The sequence below is a fragment of the Brachyhypopomus gauderio genome, chromosome 12 (genome assembly GCF_052324685.1).
Source record: "Brachyhypopomus gauderio isolate BG-103 chromosome 12, BGAUD_0.2, whole genome shotgun sequence".
Classification (NCBI taxonomy): domain Eukaryota; kingdom Metazoa; phylum Chordata; class Actinopteri; order Gymnotiformes; family Hypopomidae; genus Brachyhypopomus; species Brachyhypopomus gauderio.
This window is the reverse complement of record NC_135222.1, coordinates 22,390,417-22,411,286: the sequence shown is the minus strand read 5'-3', so window position 1 is coordinate 22,411,286 and position 20,870 is coordinate 22,390,417. Positions and strand designations below refer to the sequence as shown.

The window sequence follows — 20,870 nt, the reverse complement described above, 5'->3', positions numbered from 1 at the left end:
AGTGAGTGAATTAGCCCACTCACCCCACAGAAATGCTACAAAACAGCGTATCACCAGCCTGAGAGGGGAGAGAAGGGAGCAAAAGAGAGAGAGAGTAACATCATTTGTAGTTACATGCCAATCCGAGAGTGGTAAGTACATGTTTCGCCTGGGCTGGGTAAGGCTGCTACGTGTTTGTTTTAGTTGGAACATGGGGGGAGCCTCGTCTGAGCCAACCACACACCTGAGGGCACTAAAATCTAAATCACTCACCAAATTAAAGCTATGTTTACAAAGCCTTGTGACTGCAGTTCATCACCTTTTAATAACATAATGTCTTTTCACTTTTTCCTTCAAGATTTTTTCCAAGGAATACCAGAGGAAGTTGTGTGAGATTGCCCTTGCACAAGCCTGATACAGTCAGACTAAACCTTCATATATATATATATATATTCCTCCAGCCAGAGAAGCAGCCATGTTTGTTCATACAGTGCTCTTCCTGACTGGATAGTGAGTGCTGTGGCCATGAATCCAGCACCCTGTTCTCAGACCAGACTGCCATTAATTATGGCAGAGTGTGACTGCAGTTTGCTATGACACTGTATTGATGAGCTGTCACTAGTGGAGTCTGTTTGACTTTGGATGGACTGCACCATCTGTTCTTCTCTCTGACCAGAGACAGCAATGTAAGCAGCCCAGTGCGTCTTCCAGGTGAGCTGTGTGGAGTTATGCCCACAGATTCCTCTGTCAGCAACTGCAACACACTTACTCACGTTACCTGGATACATGTAATATCTGTCAGTAAAGAGGAGCAAAACTCGCCTGTCCAATCAGTGATCGTTTACAGCTAACACAGTTTGTGTGTGTGTGTGTGTGTGTGTGTGTGTGTGTGTGTGTGTGTGTGTGTGTGTGTGTGTGTGTGTGTGTGTGTGTGTGTGTGTGTGTGTGTGTGTGTCCATGGTGTGTGTCTCCTCTGAGGAACCTTCTGAAAGAAAGGAAAGAGAATGAAATATGTCTTTGCATTTGGCAAGAGGAAGGAGGTATAAATCAAGCTAGGGCTAAGTCAGGGCTCAGGCTAACTCAAGGGAGAAGTCAGACTCCCCTTTTCGCTAAGGGCAACGTGAGTCAGGCAGCATGAACTGCATTATCTCATCCTCTTATCAGCTTTAATGGATACAAGACTTAATGGCTAGTCAGTTGAGGAAATGCCCTTTGAGATGGGGCCAGATTCTCTGAGATGCGTGCGTGTTGTCTTCACAGACTGTTGGGGGCCATTTGGCGTGTGTGTGTGTGAAGTTGACTAGCCAAATGTGGTGAGTTATGAAGGCCCTGCTGTGGCTAGCAACTGTGTTCTAGAAAATCCTGTCATCAAAGCCGAGATGCTGCCATATTTTCTCTTTATGATTCGTATTTCTCTCCTGGGCATACTATACATATACATATATTTACTGAGAGCCTGCATGGTATTAATTTAGAAAAAAAGTGGTACAAATGAATAATTTGAATGGAAATATGTGGATGCCCTATCAGAGGCCCCATGAGCAAACTGATCTGTGTAAAATGATCATTTCTGTAACTGTAACTGGACTCTGCTACATTAAAAGTTCTGAATGTGCTGAAGATGTTAGAGCAGTTGAAAATGTAACATAGTCCACCAGCATCATTTCATTATTACCATGTGAGCAGTTAGCCAGGACTGCCGTCCATATAGATCCACATCGGGATCCAGCCGCGAGTGTGTTGTCCCGCACAGAGGCCTGCGGGACCACAAGAGAACGCGACGTATTGAGGGTCTCGGAGAGTGGGAGGTGATGACTGAGATCCATAATCTCCATTTACCAAAGGCCAGTGAGGGTACAGCTCAGGGAGAGAGTGACGAGTGAGGAGGAGTGAGGGAAAATAAATAAATAATGAGGAGGAATGAAAGCAAAAGAAAACAGTGACAGAGGGGTTATGGCTTTCCTTTTCATGACCGACTTCAAACAGAAGGATGCTGAGGAGATCTATTGTATGGAGGAAAACAAAGGCGAAAAAGAGCATGGGGGATTAACATTTTAGGGGACATAAAGCAGAGAACAGATGTAAAGAGTGTGAGTGGCTTTGCTATTTAATGAGTATTTTTTGAAGACTGTGCTTTAATGAAAATGTGAATAACATAAATGAGTAAAGATGTCCACAAATACATGTGGGGTTTTAAAGAAAAATAAATGTAAAAAAGCTAACAAATTTACAAAGTGGAATATTTTTATGGTTTAAAGCTGCATATGTTTTGCAAAACTTTTAGTTCCTTTCAAATTATATTGAATATAAGGTTTTACAAACAATATTATTAATCTTCTAGTTTATATATATATATATTCTAGCTGACCATTAATTTGTGTCAGCAAAGCTGATGCAGCTTTTTCTCCTTTGCAGGCCTTTCAAGATGCACGATTAAATGTAGTGAGCAGTGATTGGCTGTTCATTCTAGTGCAGCTGTGCTAGCACACAGTCATGAAACTGGTCTTAGCAGGCAGGCTAGCCAAAAGATTTACATGGTCATCAATATTTTATACAGCTGTACATTTTGTACCGTTTTGTGTAAATTATTGATTACCCACTACATATAGAATATTAGTGCTGATGGCGTTCTGAACTCAGGATCTCAGTATATTTCAGTACTAAGGGTGAGATCCGAGCCTTTGAAAATATAAATAAATGGTGGCCACCATCAGGGGATCTGGCAAGTATGAATATGATCAAAGTCTTCATGCCATAAAGAGATCTCCACCTTCTGCTTTAGATATAAAGTATCTTATAAAATTTAAAGGACAATGTTTAACTCTGAAACATTCAGAGTACACAAATCTGAGGGACTAGAAATTTCAAAATGTTAGTGATACACAATACCTTAATCACTTTCAAAAGTCACTTTCTGGGTAACAGAGTAGATTTTCATATACAGTAGAATGAACTGGAAGGATTCACAATCCAAATCAAATCATGTTTTGATTTGTTTTTTAGTTTGAATTTAAATTAGACATGTTGTTTTCAGAACTAGCTTTAACTTAAGGCACTAAATAAATGTGAAATGTAAATGTGCCATATTTTGTCAATTGTGAATTTGTCCTCCGCTTTTTACCCATCTGTGCAGTTAACACACACACACACACACACACACACACACACACACACACACACACACACACACACACACACACACACTAGTGATTACTAGAGAGCTGTGGTGCACACATGCCCAGAGCGGTGGGCAGCCCTAGCCCAGCGCCCGGGGAGCAGTTAGGGTTAGGTGCCTTGCTCAAGGGCACTTCAGTCATGGCCTATTCAATTTTATTGCTGTTTCATAGTTTACATTTTGCACTCTGACTGAAAATTTCCAGAATACATTAATTAAATCTGCTATCATGATGAACATCCTGCCTAGTGCAAACTAGCCCCTGCCGTTTATGTGCTTACACAATCTCTTTAAAGAGGACACACGCCTGCATGCTGCAGAGTGAGGGGTTTAGTGTTGTCATATCAGGATCATTAGTTAAATGCAAAAGCACTGCTGTGCTGAACATTACATTCAACACACATCTTCTACAAGTGTGTGTGTGTGTGTGTGTGTGTGTGTGTGTGTGTGTGTGTGTGTGTGTGTGTGTGTGTGTGTGTGTTTCTATAGATTCTACAGACAGCAAGGTTAATGGTACAAAAATATATAAAATACATACCAAGGAATTTATACATTATCTGATCTGTGAAATTGCTTAATAGTAATTTAATTCAATTAGGTAAGCAGTTCATTTTATTATGCTGAAGTAAAATGGTTGTAAGTAAAATGCTGGATTAAAATCTGGTTGTAATTAATATCATTATTTAGTGTGTGATCTGGAGCCTACAGATTGCAAAACTGATTTTATATCTGATGCATTGGGAGCTTATGGACAAACAATATTAAATGATTATAGCTATTCAGAACTGGTGTTGTATGCTGTAGCAACCCCAAGGCACAGTGCTGGGAAAATTTAAGTACATTATAAAGTAATAAAAATTACAACAAATAACTGATCAAATTACCAAATGTTACCAAAAGAGTAGCTTAACTGTTCAATTGACTGAAGTAGATTTCTAACTCTGGAGGCTGCATGGAACCTGTTAAAGCTTCATCTGGAAATATTTATTTGGAATTAATTTTATTATTCTGACTAATTCCATTGTCCAAGGTTGGGAAGAAAGTGGTAGTGATCCACCAGCTCCTCTCTGCATGTACTAGAACAGGGGAATGAAATGGCACAGTGTGAGAAAATGCCTCTCCCTGATCTATACAGTGTCACAGCGTCTGAATTTGCTGTGTTTGTGCGGTAGAGGATTTTAAGGGTGAGGTAAGAGGTAGAGTGAGCTGGATGGCAAACAGTTCATCCTGAAGGTCATTACTCCTCTCCCTCTTCATGTCTGGGTTCGAGCTCTCACTCCACGGTGTCTGTCCCCACCGCAAACACTCCACATAGTTTAACGACTGTCAAGGGCCTCCAGCCCTGCGAACCCTTGCAACGAAACCGAACGTTCGCGAGCTGGAGAGGAAGTTCCACGTATAAAAATTTCCGGGGGGATTCAGAGCGGCTCCGGTTTGTGGGATTCGCAGTGCACTCGGGCAGAGGGGAGATGTCTGGGCCACCTGCCACCCCAGGAAAACTAAACACTTGAGTACGCTGGAGATGTTGGGAAAGAGGGAATTAGCCATTTTGCACATTCCTCATGTCCATGTGAACATGCTTGAAGTCTGACCACCCATTCACTTTTCAAGCTGGAGAAAATGTGCAGACCCAACAAATCAAGTTTCAGTGACAGAGTTAAGAGAAAACAATAATAAAACTGGTCAAAATTCACGAATGCCTTATCTCTCTGTCTTTCTCTTGTTTCTTTTTAAAGCTGACTGGGTCTGCAGGGCAGAGGAGAAGAGCTAGTCTAGAAGCCAGGGGTCTAGAGATTGATGGTGTGAGTCTGCACAGTGTAAAGTCTGTGTGTTTTTTATTTCTCTCTCTCTCTCTCTCTCTCTCTCTCTCTCTCTCTCTCTCTCTCTCTCTCTCTCTCTCTCTCTCTCTCTCTCTCTCTCTACAAGCTGTTCTATAAACACACACTGTCCTGCTCTACAGATGACATGGAGATGAGGCCAGGACCCCTTAGTGTTTATTGAAGCCTGAGCTGTTTGAAGATCCGTTTTCTTTCCTCCTTCCTCTATGTGAAGCTTCTCCTCAACAGCAAACCCTCTTTAGTTTGTTTAGTGTGAAGAAGTCACTGGGGCCAGGAGAATGTGTTTGTTGCAGTGGGTGGGGCCAGGAAGTCATCTTGCATATGTGTGTGTGTGTGTGTGTGTGTGTGTGTGTGTGTGTGTGTGTGTGTGTGTGTGTGTGTGTGTGTGTGTGTGTGTGTGTGTTTTGCAGTGGGTGGGGCCAGAAAGGGTGGGGCAAGTCTGAGCTCTAAGGAGAGTGTTGTTTTTGCTCAGCTTTGGGATTGTTGCCATGGCAACTGTTTGCTCGTCCTCAGGTTTATTGGGCTTCAGAAACGCACCTCGGTAAGGAGGTGTGTGATTTTCTGTGGCTTGTTCAGGGATGGCTGTACAGCAGCCAGAAAGCGTTCAGCACATGTAGCCATGCCTTGGGGCTGACGCGCTGTGCTGGGAAGCAAAGTAAACTGCAAAGCAAGTCACATCTGGCACGCACAGAACAGCAATGAGGACATGTACTGTACGCATGCGAGCAGCAGGGGTAAGAGAACACAGTAATGAGGGCATGTAGCATATGCTTCTGAGCAACAGGGATAACAGAACACAGTAATGAGGGTATGTATGGCATGTGTCTGAGCAGTGCAGCTAACAGAACACATCATGCCAACTTTGTGAATCAACTTATAGCATAAACAAACTCATTCTATAATGTCAGCACATTAAAACGTGGAAAATAATGTGCATCATAGCTCGCAGTGTTTGATATATTCAAATTAATCACTGTATAATATCAAACCTCCATGTACAAAACCAAATAATACATAAATAAATATATTCTGTAGTAACAGATATGGCCACAGTGAAACCAGATTTAAAGACTAAGGGGTTTGTGGGATACTTTGCCTGTTGCTGTGCAGGGCGCAAGGCTTTAGCATGAGCTAGAGGATTGCACACACGTGGTGAGACACTCTGTGAGACTCTGTGTTTACATACAAGGGGTTAATATGGAATAGAAGTTAAATGACACATATAACATACAATAAGTCTGGAGATTATTTTATATTGGTTTACATAATTAATTGTTTTTGGCCTTTTGTACTTTGTGCTTGTTAGTTTGTAAATTAAAAAGCTAAATAATAATAATTTGAAAATAATAAATAAATCAACAAATAAACAAAACATGTTTAGTTTTAAAATTTTAAAGAAATGTTTAAGTTCATTAAGAACTAGCTGAAGACGACCAGAAACAATCGGTAAGAAATAAGCTGAGCATGGAAATCCCAGTTAACGGAAATACCAAATTCTTTTCTAGTGTTTTCTAGACTTCAGAAGATGAAAATTACTAGCATGCCAATATCTTAACCACAGCTATGCATACACACACAATAGAGAGAGATGAGAGAGTTATGTTAATCAGACGATCCACACCTATACGTTTTTCAGTGTGTCATATCTCATTCCATATCTAGCACTAACCATATGTGCTATGTTTTGCTGTCTTCAGAATGCACGTAAAAAGACTTGCACACCATCTCCCCACATCTCCACTCATCCACCACTCCAGTTCTCCTTTGATGGGATTAACAGTTTGCTGACGTCACCCGGCGTGCTGCACAGGAACGTTCTGGATGCTTTTAGAGTTCTGGCACATTTGGAGTTTGGTTCAGATCCCGCAGAGTTCCTGCGCTGCCTGAATTAACACAGGCTGAGAAACAACAGCAGCAATGGGCAGAACAAACACACCGTGGAGGAGGGAGAGCAGCCGGACTTCAGCCTTCGGCTTCTCAACACCCCAGGATAGTAAAACTGTCTGTGTGTGTGTGTGTGTGGGTGAGAGAGAGAGAGAGAGAGAGAGAAAGAGAGAGAAGGTCTAATCATGAACATACTGTGTGGATTCCCCCTCTAAATACCTCAGTGGCTGCTCTCATTCCCAAAAGGGCGAGGGTCACCTGTCCATCAGCAGCTGAAATATGGCCACTTATGTTGGCCATTTTCTCATCTGCCAGGGTTACTCGTCAGCAGTGCTGAGGGACATCACATGGAGACCAGGACACACCGTTTACTGGAACTCCCTGGCCTTCCTCTCTTTATTATCAAACTCGTGAAGTAATTGAGGTCACATCTAATGAAGACATGAAGATAAGCCTAAGATGACATTGTCCCCGGATTCTGAGTTGGTTAAATCAATGCCGCTGTCCTCGACCCAAGGCACTGCTTTATTTCTCTTCTGTGTACTTACAGTACATCCTTCAGTTCGTTTCACTAGTACAATAGTTGTGCTACAGTCAACCTAAATTCAAATTCAAATGGAATTCAAATGGTGGTCATTATTTTATTTGTAAACGTCTTTAATGTTGAGTGATAAAATATCTGAGCACATAACCACAAATTTCTAATCATTTCATCATTGTGGCAACAAGCCCAAAACACTAGCTTTTGTTTCAACATTATTGCATCATTAAACAGGCCATAACTGATTTTCAGTTTAGTGTTCTCACCTTATTCAACTCAGCAGGTCATCATCAATACCCCGATGGGCTCAGTCAGGTGTACCAATGAAGAGAGAGCTCCACGCTGTGCAAAGCTGTGGCCTACCAGGAATGAGAAAGACGAAAGTTGCCCCATAGAGCCAAAGGTCAAAGATGAAGGTCAACTGTGTGTGTGTGTATGTGTGTGTTAAAAGCCTGGCTGGTCTGCAGGGGGAGAACTGATGGAGCTCTGGAGTTTGTATGCTGCTGGGAGCCAATGAACATATCTCAATGTCATGCAGGCTGTCACTGGCAGCTCTCTGAGTGTTTATGGAGGTGTAATTGTGCCAGAGGTTTGACATCACATGATAAAGGCCAGGCAAAGAGCTTTGGGCTGGTATGGGCCAGGTTGTTCAAGGGAACATCTTTACAGTATGTATTCTCTCCTTCTATCTCTCTCTCTCTCTTTCTCTCTGGAGCTCAGTCACACACACAAATACACGTTCGTGAGCTTGAAGAACCGCTCTTTGTACGATGTCAAAAGAGCTTCAGATTATACTGAGTGATTGTTCAGAGGAGAGTCCAGAACAGTCCATTATATGAGTTACTTCTGCCTATGGCCTCTATAGCAGCTGAGGTAAATAAGACAAAATTAAAAAGAATATCTGTAAGTAATTAGAGGAAGGATTTTTTTTTTTTTTTAGTATGCTGTAAAACCGCCAAAGTTTTTTGATATTGATATCTAAAAAGAAAGCTGTTCAAATGATTTCACCATAAGCAACATTAAATACTGTATACTGTGGTAATTGAGAAAATAAACATTAGCAAATGACTTCATTTAAAAATGTAATCAAACATGTAAAACAACACAAAGAAATCGAAGAATTCTAGGTTTTGAGAAGAAAGCAATTAGATTTAACAGTTTTGTTTGTATTCGTGCTCTAATTCTGGGTCCAAAGATTGGAAATGTAATGTTTATTTATATTCAAGCATGAGTTTGCACTGGTTCAAGACATCTGCAGTTCAAAATATTTGTTGTAACCATTTAATTAACTGGCTGATTAATTAAACAATTCTGTAAAAAAACAATATGGCCTTGTATAAAATCTGTTCACCTGTTGTGAATTTGGTATGTTGATTATTTTCATATATGACATGAAAAACTAATTTATTCTTTTTCTTTCTTGAATACATACTGTCTTATTAACTTAATATAGTTCTCATATGCTTCGTTTATTGTGCAGTACAGAATAGGATTTAGCAGAAATGCTGTCATTCTCACACCAGACGTGTGTGTATGTGTGTGCGTGTGTGTGTGTGTGTGTGTGTGTGTGTGTGTGTGTGTGTGTGTGTGTGTGTGTGTTTAGACCAGCCAGCGTCCCCGTGTCTGCAGAAGGATTTGCAGTTCTCCCTTGGGACTCATCGTCTGAGGCAATGAGTGGCAGCTGCTCGAGCTGCTCGTGTGTGTGTGTGTGTGTGTGTGTGTGTGTGTGTGTGTGTGTGTGTGTGTGTGTGTGTGTGTGCACAGGCTTGGGGGCTGGGGGTGGAGAGTTGCTTTTGCTTGCGATCATCTGTTCTATCGCACAGGTCATTCTGGCACCCCACCCACAGTGTCCACACACACGCATATGGACATGCATACATGCACAAACATTCATCACAAAACATCACACACACCCACACACAGACACCACAACACTTATGACAGAGAACACCGCATGCACATTCATCACACAAACCTCACACATATCCAGTGTCACACATTGACAAATGTCCAGTAAATACTGGCCCAATATTCTCCAACAAATACAAATGTCCAGTAAATACTGGCCCAATATTCTCCAACAAATACAAATGTCCAGTAAATACTGGCCCAATATTCTCCAACAAACTCAAATGTCCAGTAAATACTGGCCCAATATTCTCCAACAAACTCAAATGTCCAGTAAATACTGGCCCAATATTCTCCAACAAACTCAAATGTCCAGTAAATACTGGCCCAATATTCTCCAACAAACTCAAATGTCCAGTAAATACTGGCCCGATATTCTCCAACAAACTCAAATGTTCTTAAAATAGCAATTCTGCAGCCTTTAGAACAAAAACAAAGAACAGCAAAGCCCCCAAAACACAGTGTGGACCAGACAACATATTCTAAAAACATTCCAACAATCACATACAGGTGTAGAACCCCAGCCCAAAGTTTGGGTTTGTTTAATAATGTTTAAACAGTGTCTTCTGTTTTACACATGAATATCAGTGATGGAGGAACAGGTTAATTGATGGTTCTGTTGAAATGTCCACATTATTCCACAGAGACTGTGAAAGGTATTGTGGTATGTTTCCCATCAGAGGGCTTTCTGAGTAAAGCTTTGTTACTATTGCAGTTGCTGCTTGCTGATAGCCGTGTCCTGAGTGGCACCCAGCTTCAGTGGATGCCATTGCAGTGTGTGTGTATGTTGGCAAGAGATCCAGGCAAAGCTTGGAGAACAACAGTAGCGAAGAGGATACTGTGAGAACACCACACACACACACACACACACACACACACACACACTCAGTGCCAAATTACATAGGCCTTCTAATCTGTTCTAATCCAGGTTTGTGCAATGTGAAAGCCCACTCGGCTTCCAGCAAACAAGCAAACAGTGTCTCCCAGAGTCTGAGCCTATGACCTTAGGATATGACAGAACAGTCAGGTTTTTAATTTTTAAAAATCAGCTCAGTTCCGAGACAATACAATTGTCATATTCGTTGGATCATCAAAAGGCAAATCTGCATTGACAATGCACATAAAACCAGAAGCTTCATAATCACCTACTCACCGTTAAGGACACAGTGTGCTTCAGACAAACAATGTTTTTTTTATATGTGAACACATGCGATTGTGTGTGACCAGACTGAAAATAGGCAGATTACCAGAACAAATACCAACTAAAATAAGTGTTCAAATAGGGAGCCTGTTCAGTCACTAAGCAGTCTACTCATAGTTACTGTTGGTTTTAGTCATAGTTACTGTAGTACAACAGTGAATGTTAACAAAATGTGACGAGCTCAAACTTTAATACTACTTTAATTTTTACTGCCAGGCACAAGTATAGAAATATATCATTATTTTTAGTTACGTAAAGAAGAGGAATAACAGTTTAAAACTGTTGTGCCTTATTTTTTTCATATGTAACTGGTTGTGAAACAAGAAAAAAACATATTTGACTGCACTGTGACAAAGTTATGGGCATTGCTCTCTTTAACCTGCTCAAACGATTCTAAGATAATTAGATCATTATTCCAATACCATTTTTTCTGTGTGTCTTCTCCCAAAAACAGAGTGGAAAGCCAACAGTGCCACCAAGAGATATTTGTTATGTGCTCTTTTTTATCATCCTCATTATTATTAATATTTCAGTTATTCCTCACCCTGCACAAACCTTTCTGACATTGTGTTTTTCTGTGGGTACACTGAGCGAGTCCAATTTAAATTGAATTTAAAAAGTGCAGATGACACACAACAGGTGTCATCTTGCACAGATTTCAATAAACAAGGACTTGCTGACAGTATGAAACATGTACAATACACACAATACACAATAGTAAGAGTCTTTATGTCAGCAGACAATCCACAGACAGTCCAAGCCCATCCGATTCAAAGCAATTTAGAAAGTGAATGAAAAAAAAGAAAAAGAATAAGAAATGTGTCATTGTTTGGATTGATTGTTGGAAATATTGAAAATACACAGAGTTTGTGTTTTGCAGGATAGAACTAGCAAAAAATTTAGTTCATCTCTTAAATGACAAAAACAATCAATGTTGCCACTCTGAAAAAGTACATTTTTTTCTTAACATTTTTTAGGAGTTTTGGGGGTACTATGACACACGCAACCCACCCCCCTTCAATGATCGACACACATCGCCGCCACCCCCCCACACAACCACCCCCCCCCCCCCCTCAAAGATCGACACACGCCACTAAAAAATAAATAGGTAGATCTTTCCGACTTGGTCATCTTATAAGTAGCTCGCAAGCTGAAAACTTGTGGGCACCCCTGATCTAAAGTCATTCTATCACACACAGGCACAATACCCCAACCCACCATTTGGGGCTTGTTTGGACAGTGTGCACTGGGCGAGAGTATGAACAGTGCATCTGGGTGCAGCAAGGACTTAATAATAGTGAGATAATAGTGAGAAAGCCAAGCACAACCTCTTAGAATTCCTTTTTGCGTATCAGTATATGATCTGGTGATCTGGTGAAATTAAGTACATATCATCTCATGAACATCATGAAAGTACATGAACAACAACATACAACAGATTCCAAAAATTAAGCCAAAACAAAGAAGTTTTGCAGTTGTGTGAAAACTAAATAGCCTACATGAAGTTCCATGAATTAATAGTTTATGGAACCACCTTTAACGGCAACAAATTGAACTAATCACTTTTTGTATGACATCACTCTCATCATTCTAGTGCAATTTTGCCCACTCTACTTTACAACTGCCACGGTGATCTAGTCCCTCAGCTTAAGGGACATGCCCACATACACCCACACACACCTTGTTTGTATGGGTGTAGAACCTCAAGCTTGGCTCGACTTGAAACTCCATGCTTAAAGTCTCATGGAAGACAAAGCTCCAGACTATTTTCCGTCCTGGCTCCAAGATGGTGGAACGATCTTCCATTAGCTGCTAGGACTGCAGAGTCTATTGCTATCTTCAAGCATAGACTGAAGACTCACCTATTTGTTGAGTTCTTACCAGAGCAATAACTCAGCTGATACCACTTGCCGTGTTCTTAAATTGTATGTCTGTCTATGGTTATTTGTGCTTCTTGGCAAATGCCTAACTTGCAAAACACTAGGTAATGATATTGACTCCTGTAGTTTAGTAGTAGTCTGACTCAATGGTATCTTGAATTCTGGCCTATCTGTACTATTTCGTAGGATGTATTCTGTGATCAGAAGCAAAGCACTTTGTAAGTCGCTCTGGATAAGAGCATCTGCTAAATGCCGTAAATGTAAATGTAAATGTTTGTAGTGCATACTGTGCATTGTTCTACTGTGTTTTCATTATGGATGTGTCAGTGCCACCTTCGCCCTCAGGCCTTCCTCCTGTTACAGAATCTGTAGCCTAACGGGAGCGGTGCAAGAAGGTGACCAGTGTGTCTTTGTGGTATAGTGCAAATTATACTTCGCCTACCGACCGTCTTCGCCCAACCACACCAAAGTCATGTTTGTCATCTGGCGACTCATATGGAGAGCCTACTCCTGGGAGGCGACTTTGGTGTCCGGCTCCACTCCATTGCTGCAGGACCCTGGATTCCTGGCAGAGTTCAAAGGGGTCTTCCACCGTCCTCACCAGGGGAGAATTTGCGTTTGCGGGCAGTCCTTGCTGCGCCTTCGGCCGGGCTCCCTGCACAGCAACTCCAGACACTGGTGGCTGGGACTGGCTGGAACGATCCAGCCTTTGTGGATGTCTTCTGACCCTCAGAGCAGGGAAGAAATCGACTGTATATGTGATCATTTTGTATATCTGGCGATTATCTTGTATATCTGGTGATTATCTGTATGAGGCATTCATCCAGTTCCAATTGCAGCTTCTGCTCCCATGGAGCCAGAGAAGCTGGGCAGCACCAGGTCCTCCCCATCTACATCATGCTGGCAAAGAGGGAGCAGCTGGGTGAGCAACAAGCCATACCGACAGTTTCATACCATTCTTTCGCTGTGCCAATCAGACCATCGTGGCCTGGTCTCCCTTGTGCAGCAAAGTGCATGTGCAGCAATGTCCAGCTCCTCCCGCACCGTGAGTGGTATTGTGCCATCGAGCTAAAGGAAGAGGGGGTACCCCCATGTTTTAGGGTGTACCTGCTGTCCCAGGAGGATGAGCTAGTTATTGAGAAGTACATCAGGGAGGCTTAGCCCAGGGATACATTCACCCCTCCACCTCACCGGCCTCAGCCAGCATCTTCTTTGTAAAGTAAAGAGACGGGTTGAGGCCATGCATAGATTACAAAGGGCTTGGTTTCCTCCTGGTACCTGTACCCACTGGGTACCAGCAGCTCAAGGATGCTAGATAATTCACCAAACTCAATATACACAGTGCCTATAATCTCATCCGTATTGACTGGAGGATGAGTGGAAGATCCCCTTCAGCACAGCCACAGAATATTATGAGTTCCTGGTTCTTCTGTATGGCCTCGCCATGATTCCATCCATCATCCAGGCATTTGGGGGTCCTCAGGGAGTTCTGGGGTAGATCGGTTGTTGCTTACATCAACCACATATTGATCTATTGAAGCACCCACTAAGGAGCCTGTCTCACTGACTCTGGTCATAGGAGACTCTATCGTTCAGCACGTGAAAGTTGCTATTCCTTTAGGGGCTCCAGCAGTTACAGTCAGTTGTTTACCGGGAGCCAGAGCACCGGACATTAGTGGCAACCTTAGACTGTTAGCCAATAAAAGATATTCGAGGATAGTTATACATGTAGGGGCCAATGATATACGTCTGCGTCTATCAGAAGTGACTAAGGCTAACATTAAAGATGTGATTAAACTGGCCCAGATGATGTCCGATGCGGTAATCTGCTCTGGCCCCATCCCAATGCGGCGCGGTGATGAGCAATACAGCAGGCTCACGTCGTTAAACCGCTGGATGTCCAAGTGGTGCTGCGAAAATCAAGTGGGCTTTATTAATAATTAAGTTCAAGGCCAAGCCTGGTCTTTTAGGCAGGGACAGTGTCCACCCCACCCGGGATGGCGCCACCTTGTTATCCTGCAGCATAGCCCATAGCCTGCTAGTTAGTCGGCAGAGAAGTATTAGGAGCTGCTGACAATCCAGAGTCGCAACCAGGCCACAGACAATCGGGCTAAATCTGTCTGCAAGCTGCCAAGAGGCGTCTCCAAGTTCCCACAGAATTGAGACTGTGTCTGTGCCCCGGGTTAAATTAAATCATAGGAAAATAGTCCGTCCTAAGATTTTAACTAATATTCAAACCTCACGTCTGATTATTACTACCAATATGACCGATCTGAAAATCGGATTACTCAATATTCGATCGCTCAATTCTAAAGCAGCTATTGTGAACGAACTTATAATCTACCAGAAAATTTATATTCCATGTCTAACAGAAACTTGGATTCAATCTGGTGATTATTTAACTCTAAATAAAGCCACTCTTGTGGGTACATAGACCAAGCTTGTTAGGCAGAGCAGGAGGAATATGTATAATCTATTGAGATTGTTTAGAAGTTCATCAGAAATACTTCAATATCTCTAATACCTTTGAAATGCTGTCTATAAATGTAATTAGTCCATCTGAAAATAAAAATGCATTTTCCCTGACTAATGTGTACAGACCACCAGGGCCTTACTCAAGACTTCCTAAACCATTTCACCGATTTTGCAGCAAATTTAGCGGTATGCAGTGACAAAATAATAATTGTAGGAGACTTTAACATACAGGATCCACTGACAAGGGCTTTTACTGACTGTCAGCATTATACAAAATGTAATAGGACCTACTCATTACATAATCATACCTTCGATTTAATTTTAACACTGGGTATCGACGTAATATAAATACGCTCTCGCAAACCGCAGCAATCTCCGACCACTATCTAGTCCAATTCGAGCTTCATCTTAACCTAAATACCCGCTCGTCTCCTCAGTAGTGTATAAATCACTTGCTTACAGAATACCTGCATATCAGCTCTAGATATAGTAGCTCCACTCAAATATAAAAAGGCTAGATCTAAAAAGCTTGCCCCGTGGTACACAGACCAAGCTCAAAACTTAAAACAAACAGCACTAAATTAGAGCGAAAATGGTGATCCACTAAGCTGGAAGTATTACACTGCCTGGAAAGCACGCTCAGAGTACTTAGCCTCACTGATAGAGTATAATAAAAACAATCCTAGATTTCTTTTTGGTACTATTTCTAAACGTACAAAAAAATCAAGCAGGCGCAGAACCTCAGATACTACTACTATACTATTACTCACTAGTAATGTATTTATTGATTTATTTGATAATAAAATAGAGAATATTAGACAAAATATAAAACCATTTATTGGTAATCCAACTGGTATGTCATCTGGTTTGGTCTAACAGTATGCCCAAGTCATGTAAATTAGCGGTTATTAAACCTATGATCAAGAAACCAAATCTTGATCCGACTGTACTATCTAATTATAGATCCATTTCGAACACATTATTTGTATCCAAGGTCACAGAAAAAGCTGTAGCCCAGCAATTATGCTTATATTTGCATAGGAGTCACAAATTTCAAAAGTTCCAATATTGATTTAGGCCCCACCACAGTAATGAAACAGCCCTAGTCAAAGTAACAAATGATCTTCTCCTTGCCTCAGATCAAGGTTATATATCTCTGTTAGTGCATCTTGATCTTAGTGCAGCTTTCAACACAATAGATCACAGGATCCTGCTAGAACGGTTAGAACGCTGGGTTGGAATCTCAGGTACAGCCCTTTCATGGTTTTACTCTTACTTTACTAATCACTGTCAGTTTGTAGAGCTCAATAATATTCCATCCAATCGTACAAAAGTGAAATATGGGGCCCCACAAGGCTCCATCTTAGGACCACTATCATTTACATTATATATGCTACCATTGGGCATAGTTATAAACAAACATGGTGTCAACTTTCACTGCTATGCAGATGACACTCAACTTTACATATCAGCCAAACCTGATGACAAACACAGTTTAGGAAAAATTGAGGCCTGCGTAAGAGATGTTAAATGCTGGATGTCTCTAAACTTCCTCCAACTTAATGAGGACAAAACAGAATCATTAGATACATACATAGATAATACTACTAGGATAGCTTTTCTACATCTCCACAACATTGCCAAGTTAAGAAATGCATTATCACAGCATGATGCAGAAAAATTGGTGCACGCCTTTGTTAGCTCCAGATTAGACTACTGTAACTCATTACTGTCGGGATGCTCAAATAGGAATCTAAATAAACTTCAAATAGTTCAAAATGGCGCAGCCAGAGTTCTGACTACAACTAGAAAATTTCATCATATCAGACCAGTTCTATAAGCCCTGCATTGCCTCCCAGTTAAATTTCCATATTTATTTAAAAATTCTTCTAATGACTTATAAAGCACTACATTGTGCTTGCTCCTGATTACCTCCAGGAACTTATTTCCTACTATTAACCCCCACGTCCACTAAGATCACAGGGTGCTGGCCTCTTATTAGTTCCAACAATTAATAAGGTAACAGCAGAAGGAAGAGCCTTTTCTTATCTTTTCTTTGTTTCTCCTCAGCCCATCACCTTAGAGAATTGCATGGCTTATGGGGTGCACAACCTGCTTGACTCCCGAAGACAGGGTAGGCAACGGAAGTAAAGGCAACGTCCTGGGGTTGGCCCCACTCTCGAAGGCTGGTGGGGTCCTTGGAGAATCCATCACAATGAGCCATTCCATCAGCTCAGACACCCACATACACCCACACACTATGTCCCTCCCTCACTCCCAATGACCAATTAATGATTGGTTAAGCAACTGTGGTTGTGGCATTGGAGATCGGCAGCTCCAAAAGAACAAAACAACGAAACCTAAACCTTCCCGTTAACGCATACTACAGTTCCCTACACACTCATACAAAAAGAAAATACACAAAACTTACCTAACTACCTACCAAAAACAAAGATCAATGAAACATCAAAGAGAGCACAGATTCTCCGTCCTCCAAATATACTCTATACATAGATGTATCTAAATATAGATGTGTATCTACATATATCTGGGACAGCCAACACAAGTTCGAGTACGATCTCCCAGCACAAATCAAGTCTGGCAAGGGGGCTGTGTAATCGCCGCCACCATCCAGGGCTCCAGTGCCTTTATACACGTCAGTAGCCAATCCGAAACAACGTGCAGCCAATCCGTACGACACAGGTGGACCGACATGAAGGATGACCAAGGAGCAGTGCTGCCTTTTCCCGTTGCAACAATGTTGAATCAGTTAATTGAATTTACAAACAAAACACGGTTTTTTTTTCATTTATTACTGTCCCATGTCAAATTCCGTGTATGTGAAAATATACTCGGCCAATAAAGAAATCCTGATTCTGATGAGATTTGTGGGCATTTGTGGATACAGGTCTCCAAAGGTCCTGCCACAGCATTTCAATTGGGTTTAGACTTGGTTTGTAACCGCCAATCCCTTGTGGATTTCCTAGTGTGCTTGGGATCATTATTCTGTTACATGACCCAATTCCAGCCAAGATTTAGGTGTCTGATTGATGTCCCAACATTTGATTGTAGAATATAGAATGTTATGCAGAGAGATTCATAGTTTACTCAATAACTGCGAAACAAACATTAATCATTACCCCTCCACCAGCATGCTTGACAGCTGGCATGATGTGGTTGTGCTGACATTTGATTTCACCAAATGTGGCATCACTTTGGTTTCATCTGTCAAAAGAACATTGTTGCAGAAGTCTTCAACTACGTTACTTTGTTCTTTTTAGAAAAAATAGGTTTTCTCCTGGCAACCCTTTCAAACAAGCCATATTAGTTTAGTCTAATTTTACTCTCATGAACTGAGCCATATAAAATCTGAGATGTATCTCTTGGGGTTTTTTTTATTTCTCTGAGTATGGCATGGTCTGACCTTGGTATAATTGCCTTAGGACATACAATCTTGGGCAAATTGGCTACTTTCTTGAAATGTTTTACACTTATAAATACAGTCTTTTTTACTGTAGAATGATGAACTTCAAATTGTTTGGAAGTGGCTTTATAACCCTTCCCAATTGCTTTTTTTTACACTGCTTCTGCATATTTGCGTAGTTGTTGTTCAATAAATAATGACATGGTGTAATTTGTTATGTGTTATTGCTCATCTAGGATTTCTATGTCCTGATATGCAAAACCACTTGCATCTCAAGTCTCCTGGCACTACCCTCATGTTCTTGTTTTGTCCTGCCCCTGGCATGGAGGACTTTGCACAATCACTCATTTCCATGGCCGTTCATTGGCCACAGCCTGTTCCTGTCCCCGGTGTTGTGGACGCCACCCAACCTCTTGCTGTTCCTGGCATTGTGGATGTCACCCAGCCTCTTGCTGTTCCTGGAGTTATGGATGCCAACTGAGATCTCGTTCCAGGTATGGAAGACACCACCTGAGTTCCTGTGGCCATCCTCCCAGCCTGTTTCTGTGCACCACAGCATGCCTGTACCCACAACATGTGACACACCTATGACTACAGTGACTGCGTCTCTGGGCCTGGCGGACGCATCACTGCCGCTGCAGATTCACCACCCTGTGGCCACACCCCACAGATTCACCACCCTGTGGCCACACCCCACAGATTCACCACCCTGTGGCCACACCCCACAGATTCACCAGCCTGTGGCCACACCCCACAGATTCACCACCCTGTGGGCACACCCCACAGATTCACCATGATTCTAGTGTCTCTGCATCCCCAGATCTCTGTGTTGATCCTAGTTCTCATTCATGTGTCTGTTCCTGTGCCCATGTCCAGCCTGTGCTGGTGTCTGTTTGGTCTGTGTTGCATTTATCGTTGCCTCGTCCTGGTTTTCCCCTCTGTCATGCCTACTTCCGCATCTTTTTGTGCTGTGCCCCTTGTCCTCTCAGTCAATCTGTTTTTTTTTGTCCTCTGCCCTTTTGTCATTCTGTTCATGCATCTGCTCCACGTCTGCTCATGGGTCTGCTCTTATTGCTCATTGTTTTGTTTCTGTTGTTGTGTCCTCAAGCTTCTGCCGCTGTCTTGGATCCATTTTGTTTCTACCCCTGATTCTGCTTCGCCTCCTGCTCTGGTGCCTGCTCCTCGTGTCAGCCCATGTTCTGGTCCTGGTCTGTCTGTTCCTGGGTCTGCCTTTTCTGTTCCTGTCCCTTGCTCCACACCTTGCCCAGTGTGATCCTGTCTGTTCTAGTTTTCTTTCAGTTCCTGTTTTGGTTTGTTTGCATGCTTCAGTGCCATCATCGGTGTCTCGGTCTCCTAGGTTACTGCCCTAATGACTTTGGTTTGCTTTGATTGTTCTCGTCCCTTGCATCCGCCCTTTATGAGTTCCACCTGTCTTTAATTTTACTTCATTTAGTTGTGTTTTTATACTCTGTGTTTTTCTGTTTTCCACTGATCATTGTTCTAACCAATGTTGTGTCTCTATGTCACTGTCTCTGTCACTGTGTTTTATTTATGGTGTTTATTGCCTGACGTCAATGTATTCCTGCGTGTACTTGTTCTTAGTTTATTTTTGTTACCATGTTTAGCTTTATGTTTCTGTGATTATATATTCTGAATCTGTTCATCTTGGTGCTGTTATATTTCGCTCTGCTACCCAAAGAGCCCAACTGGGTAGCACTTTATTAACACACTCTCGTCTCTACCGTAGGTACATAACACTCCCGCACATTCGCTGCTTACGGTGACACACCCAATGACGTCCTTGTAACAACAATCACTATTGTAACAGGTGCGCTGATCCTGGACTTATCTACTGACCCTGATTTGCCCATAATAAATCTCACAGCTCTTCACAGTATTTGTGTCCACCAGTTGGACTGTGTATATGTGTATGTTATACACTATATATAATAATAATGATAATGATAATAGTATATATAGAATCCAGGTAAGTAATGGCAGTGTATGTGGACAATATGTAGAGAAATCAAACGTTGTAGTGAAGAACACAAAGTTTCCAGAACAAGACAAACAGATAGAGGCCATTAATCGGCTGTGCAAGCAGAGTGCTTCAAGCACAGGAACTCTGTCCAAAACACCCTGTTTCTATGGAAACTTTGTGTACTTCACAACAATTTCTAATATTTCTAAGTGTGTATATATTGCAACAGCAGCTCTGCAGTAACTGCTTCCGAATGAAGGTCAAATACATCACACAGGCCAGACAGAAAGGCCTAATAAACAAAACAGAGCTAAAGCACAACATATTTAAAATAAAGATCTGAGCATACTCCACATAAATCAGTATAATTATATCAGCAGTATAAGAAAAGTATGATCATGATCATATTCGGAAAACACAAAAAATAGCTCCAACACACACACACACACACACACACACACACACACACACACCTAAACACACACACACACACACACGTATGTATATATAGGTGTTATGCTTTCAAAGCTATCTTCACTTAGACACAACACCACTGCTGTTCCTTAAAATGAGAGGTCAGTAAA

The 20,870-nt window shown here is 41.8% G+C and overlaps 1 long non-coding RNA gene across 1 annotated transcript in view; it reads right to left on the bottom strand.

Moving 5' to 3' along the window:
- Positions 1-20,870, bottom strand: part of LOC143528471 (uncharacterized) — a 46,166-nt gene that overhangs the window by 13,302 nt on the left and 11,994 nt on the right. The window contains exon 2 of the long non-coding RNA XR_013134464.1: positions 7,684-7,776. This is a non-coding gene — a long non-coding RNA (uncharacterized LOC143528471). The remainder of the gene's footprint in view (positions 1-7,683; positions 7,777-20,870) is intronic.